Source organism: Leptonychotes weddellii, chromosome 10 (genome assembly GCF_054177405.1).
Source record: "Leptonychotes weddellii isolate Sample4059 chromosome 10, ASM5417740v2, whole genome shotgun sequence".
In the NCBI taxonomy this organism is placed as follows: Eukaryota; Metazoa; Chordata; class Mammalia; order Carnivora; family Phocidae; genus Leptonychotes; species Leptonychotes weddellii.
This window is the reverse complement of record NC_138378.1, coordinates 105,046,206-105,068,090: the sequence shown is the minus strand read 5'-3', so window position 1 is coordinate 105,068,090 and position 21,885 is coordinate 105,046,206. Positions and strand designations below refer to the sequence as shown.

The 21,885-nt window shown below is 41.6% G+C and overlaps 1 protein-coding gene and 1 pseudogene across 4 annotated transcripts in view; one reads left to right on the top strand and one right to left on the bottom strand.

Annotated features, from left to right (window-relative positions):
* The window catches only part of ASXL2 (ASXL transcriptional regulator 2), a 148,214-nt gene that overhangs the window by 119,298 nt on the left and 7,031 nt on the right, over window positions 1-21,885 (bottom strand). The gene's annotated exons all lie outside the window — the stretch shown is intronic.
* On the top strand, window positions 16,257-16,585 carry LOC102744827 (NADH dehydrogenase [ubiquinone] 1 alpha subcomplex subunit 1 pseudogene; annotated as a pseudogene).

Here is a 21,885-nt window from a genome sequence, read left to right as displayed (position 1 = left end):
AAAAAAAAAAAAAAGGTCAACTTCTCAGGGAGGGTTTCCTTGAATACCCAATTAAAATTGCAAACCACTCCAATCCCAGCTCAGCATTCCCCAGCCATGCTGCTTTCCTCTTCCCCACAGCATTTATCACTAACGTAATATGTATATAATTCATGTATTTACTATGTTGCCTGTTTCTACCCCACCCACATATTGTAAAGTTTCATGCTGACAGGGATTTTTTTTCCCCTCATTTGTTCACTCCTACATCCACAGATCTCAGAATGATGCCTGACATATAAGTCCTCAATAAATATTTAAATAAATCAAATGTTCCATATACTGAATCTCCGAAGATATGACAGTAAGATAGAGTGTTTGCACATTAATCCTAACCTAAGCCAACCTAAGATATTAGCCAAGAACTGCTCCTTCCATTAGCTTACAAATCTAAAGACCTGACTTTTTAAAATTCACAATATTTAGGGGCAGCTGGGTGGCTCAGTCCGTTAAGCATCTGCCTTCAGCTCAGGTCATGATCTCAGGGTTCTGGGATCGTGCCCTGCATCAGGCTCCCTGCTCAGTGGGGAGTCTGCTGCTCCCTTTCCCTCTGCCCATCCCCCTGCTGGTGCTCTTCCCAGGCTCTCTCTCTCTCTCAAATAAATAAAATCTTAAAAAAAAACTGACGATATTTATAATGATACTATCATCCTTGGTCTCCGCCTAAATCTCTTACCCTACATGGAGAAAACAAGAAAAGGTTTCAGAAGAAAATGTTCCTGCCACCCCGCCCCCGGAGTACGTCAGTTTAGTGCCTTCCTTCACTTCACAGCAGCCATACCTTCATCTCCATTTTGTCTACTTCCAAGCGGAAATTTAAAAAAACAAAACAGAACTAGTGTTAAGAGGGGAGTTGGTAAAGGAAGAAGGGGTAACAACAACAACAACAAAAATACAGGTTTATGGGGCACCTGGGTGGCTCAGTCGGTTGAGCATCTGCCTTCAGCTTAGGTCATGATCCCAGGGTCCTGGGATCAAGCCCCGCATCAGGCTCCCTGCTGAGCAGGAACCTGCTTCTCCCTCTCCCACTCCCCCTGCTTGTGTTCCCTCTCTTGCTATCTCTCTGTCAAATAAATAAAATCTTAACAAAAAACAAAAAACCTTTTATAGCCATGTAAGGCAATATAATTTCATTATAATTTAACTTCCCAACTATCTCGTAACTTCTAAACAAAAAACGTTAGCCCTAAAATGTATCTACTATGTGGCAAAACTGGTGATCAGATACATTCTTGGTAGCAATCAATATAAATTGGTACAACCCTTAAAAAAGGCAGTATGTCAAAGAGCAAATTATAAACAACCATATTTCTAATCTCCCCAAAGGAAATACTCCAAAAATAGGGATGCATCCCAATTCCAGGTAAGATGGGGTAAATATATTCCATCCTGTCACTCCCACTGGAATGTAGCTATAAAACTTGAGCAGAATGAAAGGAGCAACTGAGGATTCTGCAAAGTAAATGGCTTCTTCTCATGCTCACATGGAGCATGCACCAAAATACAGCATACTTTGAGTCATAAAATACATCTTAATAAATTTAAAAGAATAGAAATCATGCTACATCTGTTCTTGGGCCACAGTGGAATTAAAACTAGAAATCAATAACAGAAAGATAGCTAGAGAGACACCTGGCTGGCAGTCAGTAGAGCATGCAACTCTTGATCTCGGGGTTGTAAATTCAAGCCCCATGTTGGGTCTAGAGCTCACTTAAAAAAATAAAAAAACTTAAAAAAATTTTAAAAACCACAGCCATTAAAAGAAAGAAAAAAAAGACAGAGTCCCCAAATACATGGAGATTAAACAACACACCTTTTTTTTAAGATTTTTATTTATTTATTTATTTGACAGAGAGAGAGACAGTGGGAGAGGGAACACAAGCAGGGGGAGTGGGAGAGGGAGAAGCAGGCTTCCCGCTGAGCAGGGAGCCCAATGCGGGGCTCGATCCCAGGGCGATCCCAGGGCCCTGGGATCATGACCTGAGCCGAAGGCAGACACTTCACTGACTGAGCCACCCAGGCGCCCCTAAACAACACACTTTTAAATAATACACAGGCTAAAGAGGAAATCTCAAAAGAAATTTTAAAATATTATGAACTAGGGGCGCCTGGGTGGCCTGCTCGGCCTGCTGCTCCCACTGCTTGTTCTCCCTCTCAATCTTACTGACAAATAAATAAAATCTTTTAAAAATAAATAAATAAAATCTTCTTTAAAAAAAGAAATAATAAAAATGAGAGCAATAATCTGTGAAACTTAAAACAGGAAATCACAGAGAAAATTAGTAAAACCAAAAGCTGGTCCTCTGAAAAATCAATAAATCAATAAACCTAAAGCTAAGAAAAAAAGAAGACACAAATTACTAGTATTACAAGGGAAAGAGAGGACATCATTACAGATCCCATGGACACTGAAAGGATAATAAAAGAACATTATGAACAACTCAATGCCCACAAATTTGATAACCTAGATGAAATGGACCAATTCCCTGAAAGACGTAATCTGTCAAAACACAAGAAGAAAATGACAATCTGAATAGGCCTTTATCTATTATCTATTATTATAGAATAAATAATTAATAACCTTCCAAAACAGAAAACACCAGGCCCACGCTGGTTCATTGGTGAATTCTACTAAACATTTTTTTTTTTAATTTATTTATTTAGGGGTGCCTGGGTGGCTCAGTTGTTAAGCGGCTGCCTTCGGCTCAGGTCATGATCCCAGGGCCCTGGGATCGTCCTGGGATCGAGCCCCGCATCGGGCTCCCTGCTCAGCGGGAAGCCTGCTTCTCCCTCTCCCACTCGTCCTGCTTGTGTTCCCTCTCTCTTGCTGTCTCTGTCAAATAAATAAATAAAATCTTTAAAAAAAAACAAAAGAAAGAAAGAAATTATACCAATTCTCTACAATCCTTTCCAGAAGACAGAAGCAGAAGGAATACTTCCTAACTCATTCTGAGGTCAGCAATACCCTAATACCAAAACCAGAATGGAAAAAAACCTACAGATCATTATCTCTCATTAACATAGATGCAAAAATCGTTAACAAAATATTAACAAATCAAATCCAACAAAGTGAATGGTAGCAGACAGATTGGAGAAGACCAGAATTCAAAATACCACCAACTGGCATTGATAGCAAATTTTCCCCTCCGGGTATCTCTCAAAGTGAACTCAACACAGCCCAAAACCTGGATACAGGCATCAGTGTAGATAGTTCCATTAGGATAGGAGTCTCCTAATGCTCAGCAACAAAGCGAGAATTTCCCCCCATTTTCTTTCTTACTTTTATTTTTAATTTTCCTTGTTCTCTCATACCTCAAAATCCAAGTAATTCTGTGGCAACAACAGCAACAGAGTTAAGTAGGTGCTTAAAACTCTCAAAGGAGAGAAACCTTCCCCTCCATATCAGAGGAGTTATGGTACCAAAAGAATGAGACAAAACCCCATTGCTCTTTTAGCCTCTCTTGTTTCCTGCTGCTTAGCCCAAGGGGGACACAGTTGTAGGAAAAACAGAGTGGAATAAAGAAAATTTCTGGCCAAAGATGAAAAATGGGAGTTCCAAGGAATCAGACAAAAGAACTCAGGAAAGTGACCCCTTAAAGTTGTGAACGAACTCCTCAGCTAACACCTGAACTGTGCATACGTGGACTAGATTCTAAAACAGAATAGATAGACTTTGAGAACTGAACTATAGGGTAGATTGGGGTCAGCAAAACTTTTCTACAACGGGCCAAACACTAAATATTTTAGGTTTTGTGGAACTAACAGTCTCTGTCACAACTGTTCAACTGTGACCAATAAAGTATGAAAGCAGCCACAAAAAATACCAACAAGTGGGCACGGCTGTGTTCCAATAAAATCTTATTTATAAAAATAGGCAGTGAACTGCATCTGGCCCACAGGCCATAGTTTCACAACCCATAGGGAAGACCACCACCCAAATCCCAGATACTACTACCACGGTTCACACAAAGGACAAATCCAAATAGCAGTCAAAAGTCTTTGAAGACTTAACTGACATTGAGACAACAACCCACAGAAGGCTGGTCAAAACTTGAAGCCTCAACACAATTCAGTCAACTGTTTGCTAAAACAAAACTATTAACATTCTCCATTAAACTTAAACAAGACACAGAGTATCAATTGCAATCTAAATTTACTTGGTATAGCAAGACCCAGGAAAACCTCAACTTGCTTGGGAAAGAAAATCAAAAGATAGAAGCAACAAGATAACGCTGACGGGAAATGTTTCGCAAAGACTTAAAAGCACTTATCATAAAAATGCTCCAAATAAAGGTAAACAGTCTTGAAGAGGAAGATACAAAGTAGAATATAAAGAAGAACCAAATGGAAATTTTAGAACTGAAAAACAACCGAACAAACAAAAAAACACCTCACTGAACAAATCAATAGCAGAGGAAGTGAACATGAAAACAGAGAAACAGAAATTACCTAATGATTGGGGGGAAAAACAAACAAACAAACAAAAAAACTTTACTCAAAATTTAAATTTTTGTATGTCAAAGGACATATCAAGAAGGTGAAAAAACAGGGGTACCTGGCTGGCTCAGCTGCTGAGAGCATGAGATTATTGATCTCAGGATTGTGAGTTCAAGCCCCATGTTGGGTATAGAGATAACCTAAAAATAAAGTCTTTAGGGGGCCTGGGTGGCTCCAGCAGTTAAGCGTCTGCCTTCGGCTCGGGTCATGATCCCAGGGTCCTGGGATGGAGCCCCACATCGGGCTCCCTGCTCTGCGGGAAGCCTGCTTCTCCCTCTCCCACTCCCCCTGCTTCTGTTCCCTCTCTCTCTGACAAATAAAATCTTTTAAAAAATAAAAAAATAAACTCTTAAAAACAAACACAGAAAGTGAAAAAACAACCCACAGAATGGATTTCAAATGATGTATCTGATAAGAGACTTGTATGGGGGGTGCCTAGGTGGCTCAGATGGTTAAGCGTCTGTCGGCCTTAGGCTCAGGTCACGATTCCAGGGTCCTGGGATCGAGCCCTGCATCAGGCACCCTGCTCAGCGGGAAGCCTGCTTCTCCCTCTCTCTCTGCCTCTCCTCCCCTGCTTGTGCTCCCTCTGTCTCTCTCTCAAATCAATAAAATCTTTAAAAAGAGAGACTTCTATGCATGCAATATATACAAAGAACCCTTGGGGCGCCTGGGTGGCTCAGTCGTTGTCTGCCTTCAGCTCAAGTCATGATCCCAGGTTCTGGGACTGAGCTCCGCATTGGGCTCCCTGCTCCACGGGAGGCCTCTTCTCCCTCTCCCACTCCCCCTGCTTGTGTTCCCTCTCTCGCTGTCTCTGTCAAATGAATAAATAAAATCTTTAAAAAAAAATAAATAACTCTTATGAACCAACAAATGACAAATATCCCAATTAAAAAATTGGCAAAGTATATGAATAGACATTTCTCCAAAGAAGACAGACAATGGTCAGTAAACACAAGAAAGGATGCTGTGAAAAGCACCTTTTAAAAGAGCACATGAATAATATCATTATTCATTAGGAAAATACAAATCAAAACCACAATGAGATACCAGTTCACATCCACTAGAATGGCTATGATTATTTAAAAAAAAAAAAAGGAAAACCACAAGGATTGGCAAGAATGTGAAGATATTAGAATCCTCAAATATTGCTGGTAACAATGTAAACAGATGGTAAAACAGTTTGGCAACTCCTCAAAAAGTTAAACAAAGAGCTAACATACGACCTAGCAATTCCACTCCTAGATATATAACAAAAAGAATTTAAAAACCAAAAAGAATTGTTTTGGTTATTTTTCAGTTTTGCTCCCTCTACAAAAGGTCCTCTCTTATGTTGTCACTCTCTAGAACACTGCAGGGCAGGAGTGTTGTCTCCAGCAACCTCCTGTTCCACATGCAGCAGGGAAATGTGGGCTGGAACCCACAGTCTACAGGTGGGTTGCTCAGCAGCGTTGATACAAAAAGTTGTACATACAATGTTCATGGCTGCATTATTCACAATAGCCAAATAGTGGCAACAACACAAATGCCTATCAACTGATGAACAGATAAAAGGGAGTATATCCATACCATGGAATATTATCCATCAGGCATAAAAAGGACACATGCTACAATACAGATGAACTTTGAAAACATTATCTTACATGAAAGAAGTCACACACAAAAGGCCACATACTTATTGTATGATTGCATTCATATGAATCCAATATAGGAAAATCCACAGACACAGAAAGTAGATTAGTGGTTACCAGAGGCTGAGAGGAGGTGAGAATGGAAAGTGACTGCTAGTGGTAATAAAAATAAGAGTAAATATCAATGAGGCTGAAAACAGAAAAACAGAAAAATTAAAGAAACCAAAAGCTGTTCTTTCAAGAGATCTATAAAACTGATAAACCTCCAATAAAAGGAACAAAGAAAAAAAGAAACACAAATTACCAGTATCGGGAATAAAGAGGGTATATCACTACAGACTCCGCAAACAATAAAGGAATACTACAAAAGACTCTACAGACATAAATTCAACAACTTAAATGAAATGGTTGACCAACTTCTGGGAATTGGATGACCAACTCTGGGAATTGGTCAAACTCCTAAAACCTACCCAAGATGACACAATCTTTTTTTTTTTTTTTAAGATTTTATTTATTTGACAGAGAGAGACACAGCAAGAGAGGGAACACAAGCAGGGGGAGTGGGAGAGGGAGAAGCAGGCTTCCCGCGGAGCAGGGAGCCCAATGCGGAGCTAGATCCCAGGATCCCAGGATCACGACCTGAGCCGAAGGCAGACATACAACGACTGAGCCACCCAGGCGCCCCAAGATGACAATCTTAATAGTTCTGTAGCTATACAAGAAATTGAATTCATAGTTAAAAAGCTTCTGTAAAAGAAATCTCCAGACCCAGAAATTTTCACTGGTGAATTATATCAGATATTTACAGAAGAAATAACACCAGTTCTACGAACTATCAATTCTCATTATTCACAACAGTTATGTTCTATTAAGTAACTGCAAACACTACATTAGCAAATACTAAATCATTGCTCCTAAAGGAAATACAGAGTTAGGTTCCTGAAAGACTCTGCTCACATTTTTGTCAACTAATCAATACAACTTTGATTTTATGTGCTTCTGTTTAAAGACATCTTATTTAATACATATTAATAATGCATTAACACTGGGTGCCTGGGTGGCTTAGTTGGTTAAGCGACTGCCTTCGGCTCAGGTCATGATCCTGGAGTCCCGGGATCGAGTCCCGCATCGGGCTCCCTGCTCGGCAGGGGGTCTGCTTCTCCCTCTGACCCTCCTCCCTCTCATGCTCTCTGTCTCTCATTCTCTCTCTCTCAAATAAATAAATAAAATCTTAAAAAAAAAAAAAATTAAAAAAATAATGCATTAACACTGAACTCCTGGCCAACAGCACTGTAAAATTCATGCCTAAACAAAGCTTATCTAACGCAGGCAATTTTCTCCATAAGGAACATCTCAGGTTTTTTTAACAGCTTTCTTGAATTTAAGAATACTAGACAGCACTTCAGCACTATACTTGGGGGCCATTTTAAACAGTGAGAGCACCAACAAAAATGCAAAAGCCAAGGCACTAAATAGGCCACAAAAAGGACACATTTTCACTATGAGAGGTGAAATAAGAAGGCAGAGCAGGGACCTCAGGTGGGAATATTCACATCAGGTGAGTCAAATTTTTTTGCCACACTGTACATGTCCATGAATGACCAAAAAAATGAAATGAGTATTGATTTCAGTGTTAGGAATAAACCTTAGGGGGTGCCTGGGTGGCTCAATCCGTTATGCTTCTGACTTTTTACTGCAGCTCAGGTTATGATCTTATGGTCATGAGATCAAGTCCTGTGTCAGGCTCCATGCTGGGCTTAAGACTCTCTCCCTCCTCCTCTGTCTCCCTCCCTACCAGGCTCACTCACGTTCTCCCTAAAAATAAAAAATAAGGGGCACCTGGGAGGCTCAGTCAGTTAAGAGTCTGCCTTCAGCTCAGGTCATGATCCCAGGGTCCTGGGATGGAGCCCCAAATAAGGCTCCCTGCTCAGTGGGGAGCCTGCTTCTCCCTCTCCCTTTGCGGCTCCCCCCCCCCCCCGCTTCAGTGTTCTCTCCCTCTCTCTCTCAAATAAATAAAAATAAAATCTTTTAAAAAATAATAAAAATTAAAGGGGCACCTGGGTGGCTCAGTCGTTAAGCGTCTGCCTTCGGCTCAGGTCATGATTCCAGGTCCTGGGATCAAGGCCCACATCCGGCTCCCTACTCGGCAGGGAGTCTGCTTCTCCCTCCCCCGCTCCCCCTGCTTGTGTTCCCTCTCTCGCTGTCTCCCTCAATGTCAAATAAATAAGTAAAATCTTTTAAATAAAATAAATAATAAAAATTAAGGGGCGCCTGGGTGGCTCAGTCGTTAAGCGTCTGCCTTCGGCTCAGGTCATGATCCCAGGGTCCTGGGATCAAGCCCCACATCGGGCTTCCTGCTCCACGGGAAGCCTGCTTCTCCCTCTCCCACTCCCCCTGCTTGTGTTTGTTCTCTCGCTGTATCTCTCTCTGTCAAATAAATAAATAAAAATCTTTAAAAAAATTAAAATTAAAAATAAAGGAGTAAATTTTAGCAAGTAGTTGAATTCACAAATACTGATCTAGGAATGATGATAGAATGTGATCTCCCTCAAGAAACAGAATAGGGAAGGAAGACTTCCCAACTGATTTTTACGAGGCCAGCATTATGCTGATATCAAAACCCAGACACAGACAATAGAAGAAAACTACAGATTAATATCCCTCATGAACAGAACTGTAAATATCCTCAGTGAAATAGTAGCAAATCCAGCTATACATAAAAAGCGTAATACACCACCACCAGGTTAACTATTTTTTGCCCCAGGAATGCAAAGCCAATTCAAACTTCAAAAATCAATGTTATCCACCATATTAATAGTCTAAAACTTAAGCAAAATGATCCTAGCAATTGAGTCAGAAAAAGCATCGGACAAAATTCAACATCCATTCATAACAAAAACTCTTGGTAAACCAAAGATAAAAGGGGGCGCCTGGGTGGCTCAGTCGTTTAAGCGTCTCCCTTCAGCTCAGGTCATGATCTCAGGGTCCTATGATCGAGTCCCGCATCGGGCTCCCTTCTCAGCTGGGAGCCTGCTTCTCCCTCTACCTGTTCCTCCCCCTGCTTGTGTGTGCTCTCTCTCTGACAAATAAATAAATAAAATCTTAAAAAAATAAATAAATAAATATAAAGATAAAAGGGAGCTTCCTCAACCTGACAATTGTTTACAAAAAACCTACGGCTAGTACACTTAACTATCAAAGACGGAATGCTTTCCCCTATAATCAGAAAAGAAAATATCTGCGGGGCGCCTGGGTGGCTCAGATGGTTAAGCGTCTGCCTTCAGCTCAGGTCATGATCCCAGGATCCTAGGATCGAGTCCCGCATCGGGCTCCCTGCTCAGCAGGGAGCCTGCTTCTCCCTCTGCATCTCTCTCTCTCTCTGTCTCTCTGTCTCTTACGAATAAATAAAATCTTTAAAAAAAAGAAAAAAATCTGCAAATCACATCCATCAAAGGATTTGTACCCAGTATACACACAGAATTCTCAAATCCCATCAGCAGAACAATAAACAACCCAGTTAAACAGTGGGCAGAAGACTTTCACGGACACTTCAACAAAGACGATATACAGCTGGAAAATAAGCATGTAGAACGATGCTCAAGAGTGACGTGGCCCACGGCAGGCGGTGAGGATGCAGCACCCTTGCCGCTTCCTCTGTCGTCACTCCATCTGTGCGGTAGCAGCTGCGGTAACCGCAGTTCTGTCTCCGACATGCAGCTCTTTGCGCCCAGGAGCTCCACACCCTCAAGGTGACTGGGCAGGAGACAGTCGCCCAGATCAAGGCTCATGCAGCCTCGCTGGAGGGCACTGCTCCACAAGATCAAGTAGTGTTCCTGGCAGGCACATCTCTAGAGGATGAGGGTACCCTGGGTCAGTGTGGAGCAGAGGCTCTGACCACCGTGGAAGTAGCCGGCCGCAGGCTTGGAGGTAAAGTCCATGGTTCCCTGGCCCGTGCTGGGAAAGTAAGAGGGGAGACTCCCAAGGTGGCCAAACAAGGAAAAGAAGACAGGCCGAGCCAAGTGGCGGATGCAATACAACCGATGCTTTGTCAATGTTGTGCCCATCTTTGGCAAAAAAAGGGCCCCAATGCCAACTCTTAAGTCGCCCCTTGTAATCCTGGCTTTCCCCAGTAAAGACACTTAGTTCAGTTAACAACAAGGAAGAAAGAAAAAAAAGATGCTCAACAACATAAGCCATAGGGAAATCAAAATCACAATGATTTACCACTACACACATATTAGAATGGCTAAAATAGGGGTGCCAGGGTGGCTCAGTGGGTTAGGCGTCTGCCTTTGGCTCTCAGGATCCTGGTATCCTTTGTGACATCAGGCTCCCTACTTGGGGGCGGTGTGTGTTGGGGGGGGGTCTACTTCTCCCTCTCCCGCTGCCCCTCCCCCGCTCATGTTCTCGCTCTCTCGCTCTCTCTCTCAAATAAATAAAATCTCTAAAAAACAAAACAAAAAAAATGGCCTAAAATAAAAAAAATGTTGACAGTACCAAGCACTAGCAAGGATGAAGAACAACTGCATTTCAAATAGACTACTGATGGGAATGCAAAAGGATATAGCCACTCTGAAAATTTCCCAGTTTCTTACAAAGGTAGACATACACTTACCAATCATGCAGCAATCCCACTTCTGGGTATTTACACTAGAAAAATGAAAACTTAACGTTCAAAGGAGAGTCTGCCCACAAATATTTATTGCAACTCCATTCTTATTTGCCAAAACAGAAACAACCAATACATTCCTCAACAGTGAATGGATAAACCATTATACATCAGCACAATGAAATACCACTCAGCAATAAAAAGGAATGAACTATTAATACACAAAACAACATAGATGAATCTCAAAGGCATTAAAGTGAATTAAAGAAACCCAGTCTCAAAAGGTCATAGGCTAAATGATACCATTTATATAATATTCTCAAAAGACAAAACTAGTGATGAAGAACGGATCAGTGGTTGCCAAGGGTTAGGGACAAGTGGAGGGTAACTAGCAGGATAGCAAGAAGAGTTTCCTGGCTCGTACCTGACTATAGTGGTGGTGGTTACATGTTTTAAATTCACACAACCATGTAACAAAAAGGTCCATTTTTTTACTGCACGGTAATTTTTAAAATAAACTTCTAAATCAAAATACTGGAGTGAGGTACCAGGGCTCTGTGTAAGTAGAAAATAAAAAGATAGTCCCTACAGCATTAAAGTGGCCATTTTAAGTTTTCTAATTTTAATACTGTTGAGCATTTATGATGTAACCACTTAATGGAATATTCTTCAGCCATAAAAAAGGGTTATTATTAGCAACACCACAAAATGACACATAAAAGTATTTTTTAACATGAAAAAGCAGAATAGAAACTGAGAGACTAATTACAACCACACAGAAAAAAATGTATCAAAGACTAGAAGGAAATAACAGAATAAGTGATTTTTTCCAAGTTAATATTATTTCTATAATTTAAATAGTTCATGAAACTTTTGCAAAATGAAGGAAACCTGTTATATATTACTATAACTAAAATATATTTATTTTAAATTTCAACATGGATGGACCTAAACAGTATTATGCTAAGTGAAATAATGCAAAGACAAATACCGTATGATTTCCCAACCAACAAAACAAAGAGAAACAGACCCATAGATATAGACGACAAACTGATGGTTGCCAGCAGGAAGGGGAGTGGGGCTGGGCCAAACAGGTGAAGGGGATTAAGAGGTACAATCTTCTAGTTGTAAAGTAAATAAGACAAAGGGATATAATGTAGAGCATAGAGAATGCAGTCAATGATAGTGTAAAAACTCTGTATGATGACAAATTATATACATTTCATAATATATATAAATACTGAATCACTGTTGTACAACTGAAACTAATACAATATTGTATGTTAATTATTTTTCAATAATAAATAAATCTCAATAAAGTAAAAAATAATACAGTAATCCTAACTCTGAAACAAAGTTCACAAACAATAAAGTGAAGTAAATGTATAAAGTGGTCAAACCTCATCTAGGTAATTAAGAAGACTGACAAAAATGTTTGATTAAATACATATTAAGAAAATATCTAAAAATGATACAAAGTATAATAAAGCCATTTACAAATTATAGTGTTTCAAGGCACACACAATTCAAATCACAAACATGCTCACACAACTTTTAAGATTAGCTTTAAAGCATTAAAACTTAAATATCCTTCATAGACAACTTTCAAAACCCCTTGAATTCATCTACAAATTCCTGGTGGGAGGTCCACAGAAAGTTAAAACAATCATTTTCATTAAATCTGTGTCATTTGCTACATCTTGTCAGCTAGAAAACAAACCTGGGAAATACACATGAAGCAAATCCAGTACTAAATGAAAAAATGGGAAATAATCGATATTTAATGGTGTTTTCACAAAGAGCGGCATGTACCCCAAAGCTACTGCGGTATTTGACTCCAGGGAACAGTATTCACATAGAACATAGTATGGAGCCATTCTTGGGAGTTGTGCAACACACAGACCTGACTGATTTACCACCTGCCCAAACCTGAAGGCCAGGGGTACAGAGGACAGTGCTTTGGAAAGAAGAGTCACTCAGGAATCCAGAAATAAGAAAAATCAACATGAGCTAGAGTAACTGGGAAAGTTTTGCTTTTTTCATGTCAAGCATAGTAACATTTTGTTGTGCTGAACAGCATTCCACAACCTCCTGTATGTGTGAGAACTTCAGAAGACTAGCAGAACTTCAGTAAAGGCTTCTGCTGGAGAACTGTAAATGGGATAGGTGTAGGTAGAATAGATATAAAATGAGAAAAAAATCTGAATGATATGAAGAAAATGTATACCTCCCCACACCCTTTTAATTCAAGACAGCCCTACTCTAACCCTCAAAACCCCTCTAACAATAAATCCTACAAATGACCCAAACTGATCAAATACAGATGTGATGTTATCTCCTGCATAAAAATTCTCTACCGCTCCTAGAATAAAAACAGTTGTCAGCCCAACTTCTACAACTCTCCATATTTTGGCCCCAATCTACGTTTTCTGGCCTTATCTTTCACTATACTTTACGATACTCACAGGTAAATTAGCCATGCATCAAACATTCCCTGCATTTTTTTAGTCTTCCCTCTTTTCGGCTCTTCCCTCTGCTTAAATTGCCCTTACCCATATTCACCTGATTATCCATCATCCCTTAATACCCAGGCCAAATATTCTAAGACCAACCCTGCCATGCTCCCCTCTCCACCAAATTTTAGTATTACTACTAGTTTGCTATTATATGGCCTCTACAACACAAATTTATTTTGGGATTATTTTTTAAAGATTTTATTTATTTATTTATTAGAGAGCGAGAGAGAGAGAGAAACAGCATGAGAGGGGAGAGGGTCAGAGGGAGAAGCAGGCTCCCCGCTGAGCCAGGAGCCCAATGTGGGACTCGATCCCAGGACTCCGGGATCATGACCTGAGCCGAAGGCAGTCACTTAACCAACTGAGCCACCCAGGCGCCCCTTATTTTACGATTATTTATAATCATGAAACTTAGGTTAAGACAACATAAATTTTTTCTTTTTAAGATTTTTTATTTATTTGACAGAGACAGACACAGCGAGAGAGGGAACAGAAGCAGGGGGAGTGGGAGAGGGAGAAGCAGGCTTCCCGCAGAGCAGGGAGCCCGATGCGGGGCTCGATCCCAGGACCCCGGGATCACGACCCCAGCTGAAGGCAGATGCTTAACGACTGAGCCATCTAGGCGCCCCAATCGCAAGCTCTTCTGATTAAGCCAGCCAGGCGATCCTATCTCTATTTCTATGTTGTCAGGATTCTGAGCATGGATTAACTGAGTCTTCCACTTAGGGTCTCACTAGGCTGAAATCTGGGACTGTGAACTCATCTGAGGCTTTGGGTTCTTTTCCAAGCCTACTAACAAGCTTACTTGTTGGCAGGTTTCAAGTCTCTTTCTGTTTCCATGCTGGCTCTTGGACAGGAGTCACTCAGCTCCTGGAGGTTGCCTGCCACTCCTTGCCACATGGCCCTCTCCACAGGCAGTTCACAATGTCTAAGTAAAGAGTGGGATTTTGTGCAGAATCTCCCGAAGGAGGAGACGGATCTTTCAGTGAGTTCCCAAAGTTGTTCAGAGCTAGTTTAAGTCTCTGTGTGATTCCACATTCACCCTGGGAAACAACTGGCCAATGGGGTCCCTAAGGTTAAAGGCTTTTCATTAGAATAGTCTCAAACCTGTGCTTATTTGCTAAGAAATAACTTCACAATATTTAGTTTTCCCATGCGAAAAACATAAAACAAAACAAAAAATATGTATTTATTAACTTTTCAGTAACATCAACAAACAGTACTTATACCAGGCATTGTACAAGGAACTTTTCATACATTCTAACCTGATCACCTAACACCCCAAATGGTAAGTTCTATTATTATCTCTATTTTAACATCAGGAAAATTGAGAAAGCTTAGTTAAATCCCTACAACTCCAAATGTGGTCCTTAGACCAAAGCACCAGCATGGCCTGGGAACTTGTTAGAAATGCAGACTCTCGGGCGCCTGGGTGGCTCAGTTGGTTAAGCGACTGCCTTCGGCTCAGGTCATGATCCTGGAGTCCCGGGATCGAGTCCCACATCGGGCTCCCTGCTCGGCGGGGAGTCTGCTTCTCCCTCCGACCCTCTTCCCTCTCGTGCTTTCTGTCTCTCATTCTCTCTCTCTCAAATAAATAAATAAAATCCTTTAAAAAAAAAAAAAGAAATGCAGACTCTCAGGGCGCCTGAGTGGCTCACATGGTTAAGCGTCTGCCTTCGGCTCGGGTCATGATCTCAGGGTCCTGGGATCGAGCCCCACGTCTGGCTCCTGGCTCGTGGGGAGCCTGCTTCTCCCTCTGCCTCTCCCCCTGCCCGTGCTCTCTCTCTCTCTGTATCTCTGTGTCTCGAATGAATAAATAAAAAAATCTTTAAAGAAATGCAGACTCTCTGGGGGTGCCTAGGTGGCTCAGTAGGTTGGGCATCTGACTCTTGGTTCTGGCTCAGGTCGTGATCTCGGGGTTGAGATTGGGCCCCACGTTGGGCTCTGCACTGAGTGCAGAGTCTGCTTGTCCTGCTCCCTCTGCTCCTGCCCCCGCTTGCTCACTCTCAAATAAATAAATGCATAAATCTTAAAAAAAAAAAAAAATGTAAGAAAGAAAGAAATGCAGAATCTCTGGCTACACTGCAGACCTACTTAATAAAAATCTGCATTATATGGGGCATCTGGCTTTCTCAGTCTGTCGAGCATGTGACCCAATCTTAGGGTTGTGAGTTCGAGCCCCACATTGGGTGTAGACTACTTAAAAATAAATTTTTTAAAAATATATATATATATTATAATAAGCTCCCCAGATGATTCTTACATTACTATTTGAACACTGGTTTAAATAACATGTCCAGGGTGCCTGGGTGGCTCAGTTGGTTAAGCAACTGCCTTCAGCTCAGGTAATGATCCTGGAGTCCTGCGATCGAGTCCCTCATCAGGCTCCCAGCTCAGCGGGGAACCTGCTTCTCCCTCTCACCCTCCCCCCTCTCATGCTCTCTCTCTCTCATTCTTTCTCTCTCAAATAAATAAAATCTTTAAAAAGTAAGTAAATAAATAAATAAATATAAATAAATAACCTGTCCAGGGGCGCCTGGGTGGCTCAGTCGGTTAAGCGTCTGCCTTCAGCTCGGGTCATGATCCCGGGGACTTGGGATTCAGCCCCATGTTGGGCTCCCTGCTTGGCAGGGAGCCTGCTTCTCCCTCTCCCTCTGCCTGCTGCTCCCCCTGCTTGTGCTCTCTCTGTCAAATAAATAAATAAAATCTTTTAAAATAATAATAATTCAAACACAAATACAAATAACCTGTCCAGGGGCGACTGTGTGGTTTAGTCCAACTCTTGATTTTGGCTCAGGTCACGACCTCAGGGTCCTGAGACTGAGCCTGGAATCAGGCTCCTTGCTCAACGCAGAATCTGCTTAAGACTCTCTCTCCCTCTCCCTCTGTCCCTCCCTGCCAAAATAAAATAAATAAATCTTTAAACAAATAGTCCTATATTTTTTTGGCTCTGGCAACCGCACTGCGATGTGGTTCAAGATCCTGCCCGGGATCGGTGTCATGGCCGTGTGCTTGGGCATCCCCGGCATAGCCACGGCACACATCCACAGGTTCAGTAACGGGGGCAAGGAAAAAAAAGGGTTGCCTATTATCCATATCAGTGGAGTCTGATGCAAAGAGATAGGCAGGTCTCTGGAGTTAATTGTTACTAGGTGTCAAAGGGTTTGGAGAATATCGATTAAGGAAGCATTTTCCTGATTGATGAAAAATAACTCAGTCATACTCATCTACCCCTTCTAGAAGGTTATGCAGTGTATTAATGTAGTGCATAATAAAAACAACAAAAAAGTAATATAAAAAAATAGTCCTATTTTACCTATTATGTCTTTATTGAGTGATTGATATATCTGAAAACTGTCTTTCTTTGGGCGCCTGGGTGGCTCAGTTGGTTAAGTGACTGCCTTCAGCTCAGGTCATGATCCTGGAGTCCCGGGATCGAGTCCCGCATTGGGCTCCCTGCTCGGCAGGGAGTCTGCTTCTCCCTCTGACCCTCCCCCCTCTCATGTGCTCTCTCTCTCTCTCTCAAATAAATAAAATCTTTAAAAAAAATTTAAAAAAAAATAAATGAAAACTGTCTTTCTTATTACCTTTATCTTGTAATCCAACTCTTTTTTACATTACACACACAATACAGGAGAGAAAACCTTTCCTAATACATTAATATGTTTCATGGATAAAATCCATTTAAATATAAAAAATTGGGGGCGTCTGGGTGGCTCAGTCGGTTAAGGATCCAACTCTTGATTTGGGCTCAGGTCATGATCTCAGGGTCCTGGGATCAAGCCCCGCATCAGGCTCCCCACTCAGTGGGGAGTCTGCTTGAGATTTCCTCTCTCACTCTCCTTCTGTCCCTTCTCCCCACCCATCTCTACCTCCAAAATAAGTAAATAAATCATTTAAAAAAAATTTGTCTGAACCACTCAAATGATACAGGATACTAATCTCTATAAATCAACAGGAACACATTAAAATTTTTACGTTACAATTTAGAAATAAGTCACTAACACCATTAAGCACTTTATTTGAAACTGAGTATAGCTAAACCAGCTACTAAATAATTCAGACATCAGTGGGTTAAAGATTAAAGATGATTTGGGACATCCCAAGCTGTGAACTCCAATGACAGTCCATTCTAAAAGGAAGTATCAGGTTTTAAATGTCAGTAGCCAAAGAATTTTCAAATGAAAAGTCTTCACATTATTTTTACCAAAAGATGGATCAAATTACTCAAAAGACACTATAAGATTTTGTAAGTGTTACCTGATGCCTAGTACTAAATACATGTGCATTAACCAGTTTTAGCTTTCTTAAGCAAGGTCAGAAGTAAGAATTATCACAGAAATTTCCCAATGTCAACGGATGCCTGGGAGCTCAGTAGGTTAAGAGCCAGACTCTTGATTTTGGCTCAGGTAGTAATCTCAGGGTGATCTTAGGATCGTGGGATCAAGCCTCACATGGTGCTCCAGTCTGCTTAAGATTCTCTCTCCCTCTCCTTCCCCCCCAACCCATGTGCATGTGCTCTCTCTCGCTCTCTCTCTAAATTTTAAAAAAGTAAAGAAAAGAAAATTCCCCATATCCAACCGTAACTCAAAAGGGTCTTTGGATACCCTGGTGTGTCTTGGAATAATTTTCTTTCTCAAAACAAGAGTTATTTGACCAGTTTTCCTAGCAAACAATACTGATTATAGTTGACTAACTTTATTCAAATTGTGCTCTCCTGAAAGTGAGAACAAGATCTTCTTTTTCATCTCCAATAAAAAACGGTGGGGGGAAAAAAAATACTTAGCACTCATGCAAAAAAGTGAGTTAAGCTCTGCAGACAGAAACATGTAAAGGTCTCCCTTTAGGGGCGCCTGGGTGGCTCAGTCGTTGGGCGTCTGCCTTCGGCTCAGGTCATGATCCCAGGGTCCTGGGATTGAGCCCCGCATCGGGCTCCCTGCTCCGAGGGAAGCCTGCTTCTCCCTCTCCCATTCCCCCTGCTTGTATTCCCTCTCTCGCTGTGTCTCTCTCTGTCAAATAAATAAATGAAATCTTAAAAAAAAAAAAAGTCTCCCTTTAGGGGCATCTGGATGGCTTAGCTGGTAGAGCATGCGACTCTTATTCCCAGGGTCTTGTGCCTACTTTAAAAAAAAAGGGGGGGGCGCCTCGGTGGCTCAGATGGTTAAGCATCTGCCTTCGGCTCAGGTCATGATCCCACCGTCCTAGGATTGAGCCCCGCATCAGGCTCCCTCCTCAGAGGGGGGCCTGCTTCTCCCCCTGCTCATATTCTCTCTCTCTCTCTGTATCTCTGTGCCTTGAATGAATAAATTAAAAAACCTTTAAAAAAAAAAAAAAATAGGGCGCCTGGGTGGCTCAGTTGGTTAGGCGACTGCCTTCAGCTCGGGTCATGATCCTGGAGTCCCGGGATCGAGTCCCGCATCGGGCTCCCTGCTCGGCGGGGGGTCTGCTTCTCCCTCTGACCCTCCTCCCTCTCATGCTCTGTTTCTCGTTCTCTCTGTCTCAAATAAATAAATAAAATCTTAAAAAAAAAAAAAAAAAAAATATCTTCCACCAGCACAGTCTAAGATATTAACTGAATTCCCCTTATTTGTTCACAATAAAACATGTATTTTATTTAAGGAAGATATGCCTTTGAAGCTAATTTTTTTTTTAAAGATTTTATTTATTTATTTGACAGAGAGAGACATAGCGAGAGAGGGAACACAGCAGGGGGAGTGGGAGAGGGAGAAGCAGGCTTCCCGCGGAGCAGGGAGCCCAATGCGGGGCTCAATCCCAGGACCCTGAGATCATGACCTGAACCGAAGGCATACGCTTAACGACTGAGCCACCCAGGCGCCCCTGAAGCTAATTTTTTTAATTTACACTCAATTTAGGGTGCCAGGGTAGCTCAGTCAGTTGAACTCCTAACTCTTGATTTCGGCTCGGGACACGATCTCAGGATCCTGGGACATTCTCCTCTGCCTTGCCCTCTGCCCCTCCCCCTGCTCAGGGGCTCTCGTGTGCGCTCTCTCACTCTCTGATAAATAAATCTTAAAAAAAAATTTATACTCAATTCATAATCTTTAAGTGGGGAAAACGACTCAAAACCTAGAAAAGCATAAAAGGTAAAGACTGATAAATCTGTTTACATTACAATTAAAAATGTATGGACAGGAAAAAAAAAAAGCCTAAATCAGTCAAATCAAAAAACAAAAATGGAAATGAGATCTGCACCACTGACAAAAAACTATTTCCTTCAGAAAGAAAAACAAAAGGCAAAAGATCTGAACAGACAAGTTTACTGAAAAATATCCAGATAGTCAATAAGTATAGGAAGTTACTTTATAATTGCACTGTCCAATAATGGTAGCCATTAAACAAATGAGGCTATTTAAACTTAAATTAAAATTAAAGACAACTGAAAATTCAGCCTGGGTAACTCAGTCAGTTAAGTGTCTGCCTTCAGCTCCAGTCACAATCCCAGGGTCCTGGGATGGAGCCCCACATCATCACATCATCAGGCTCCCTGCTCAGCAAGGAGTCTGCTTCTCCCTCTCCCTCTCTCTCTCCCTACACTCTGGCTCCCACTCTCTCTTATGAGCTCTCTCTCAAATAAATAAAATCTTTATTTAAAAAAAAGAATCCGAGGGCACCTGGGTGGGTGGCTCAGTCGTTAAGCATCTGCCTTCGGCTCAGGTCATGATCCCAGGGTCCTGGGATAGAGCCCCACATCGGGCTCCCTGCTCAGCGGGGAGCCTGCTTCTCCCTCTCCCACTCCCCCTGCTTGTGTTCCCTCTCTTGCTGTCGCTGTCAAATAAATAAGTAAAATCTTAAAATAAATAAATAAAAATTAAAAAAAGAATCAGGAGCACGCGGGTGGCTCTGTCAGTTAACCCTCTGCCGTCAGCTCAGGTCATGATTCCAGGATACTGGGATCGAATCCCGCATCACTCTGCTTATCGGGGAGCCTACTTCTCCCTCTCCCTATGCCTGCCCCTTTGCCTACTTGTGTGTGCGTGTTCTAATAAATAAAATTTTTTAAAAAAATTCAAAATTCAGTTCCTTACTCACACTAGCCACATTTCAAGTGCTCAATGGCCACATAGGACTAGCTGTTACTGTGTTGCACAGTACAGATATAGAACATTTCCACTAAGTTCTACTGAACAAAAGAAATGTATATCAATTACATCAGTCAGAATGGCTAAAATTAAGTCAGGAAATGACAGATGTTGGCGAGGATGCAGAGAAAAGGGAACCCTCTTACACTGTTGGTGGGAATGCAAGCTGGTGCAGCCACTCTGGAAAAAGTATGGAGGTTCCTCGGTAAGTTGAAAAATAGAGCTACCCTACGACCCAGCAATTGCACTACTGGGTATTTACCCCAAAGATACAAATGTAGTTATCTGAAGGGGCACATGCACCCCAATGTTTATAGCAGCAATGTCCACAATAGCCTAACTATGGAAAGAGCCTAGATGTCCATCAACAGATGAATGGATAAAGAAAATGTGGTATATATATACAATGGAATATTATGCAGCCATCAAAAAAATGAAATCTTGCCATTTGCAAGGACGTGGATGGAACTAGAGGGTATTATGCTAAGCGAAATAAGTCAGTCAAAGAAAGACAATTATATGATCTCACTGATATGAAGAATTTGAGAAACAAGACAGAGAATCTTAGGGGAAAGGAGGGAAAAATGAAACAAGACGAAACCAGAAAGGGAGACAAACCATAAGAGACTCTTAATCTCAGGAAACAAACTGAGGGTTACTGGAGTGGAGGGGGGTGGGAGGGATGAGGTGGCTGGGTGATGGAAGGTATGTGCTATGGTGAGCGCTATGAACCGTGTAAGACCGATGAATCACAGACCTGTACCTCTGAAACAAATAATACATTATATGTTAATAAAAAAAATTTTGGGGGGCGCCTGGGTGGCTCAGTTGGTTAAGTGACTGCCTTCGGCTCAGGTCATGATCCTGGAGTCCCGGGATCGAGTCCCTTATCGGGCTCCCTGCTCGGTAGGGAGTCTGCTTCTCCCTCCTCCCTCTCATGCTCTCTGTCTCTCATTCTCTCTCTCTCAAATAAATAAATAAAATCTTTAAAAAAAATTTTTTTTTAATTAAAAAAATGTATATCAAAATGGCAAAGTGTAAAGATTGCTAGATTCCTTGGAAAAGAGAAAAGTAGGAAAAAAATAGTAACCTTCAAAATTTTGGAGGGGAATATAAATTGGCACAAATTCAAGTTTACAAACTCTGTAACTATTCCACTCACACAAATGCACGTGCACCTGCACACATACAATGTACATACATACATACATATTTGCCCACATGTAGATACTGAAGTATTTATTTAAGAAAAAAACTGGGGTGACTACGTGGCTCAGTCGTTAGGCGTCTGCCTTCAGCTCAGGTCGTGATCCCAGGGTCCTGGGATCGAGCCCCACATCGGGCTCCCTGCTCAGCGGGAAGCCTGCTTCTCCCTCTCCCACTCCCCCTGCTTGTGTTCCCTTTCTAGCTGTCTTTCTGTGTCAAATAAATAAATAAAATCTTTAAAAAAAAAAAAAAGAAAGAAAGGGGCACCTGGGTGGCTCAGTTGGTTAAGC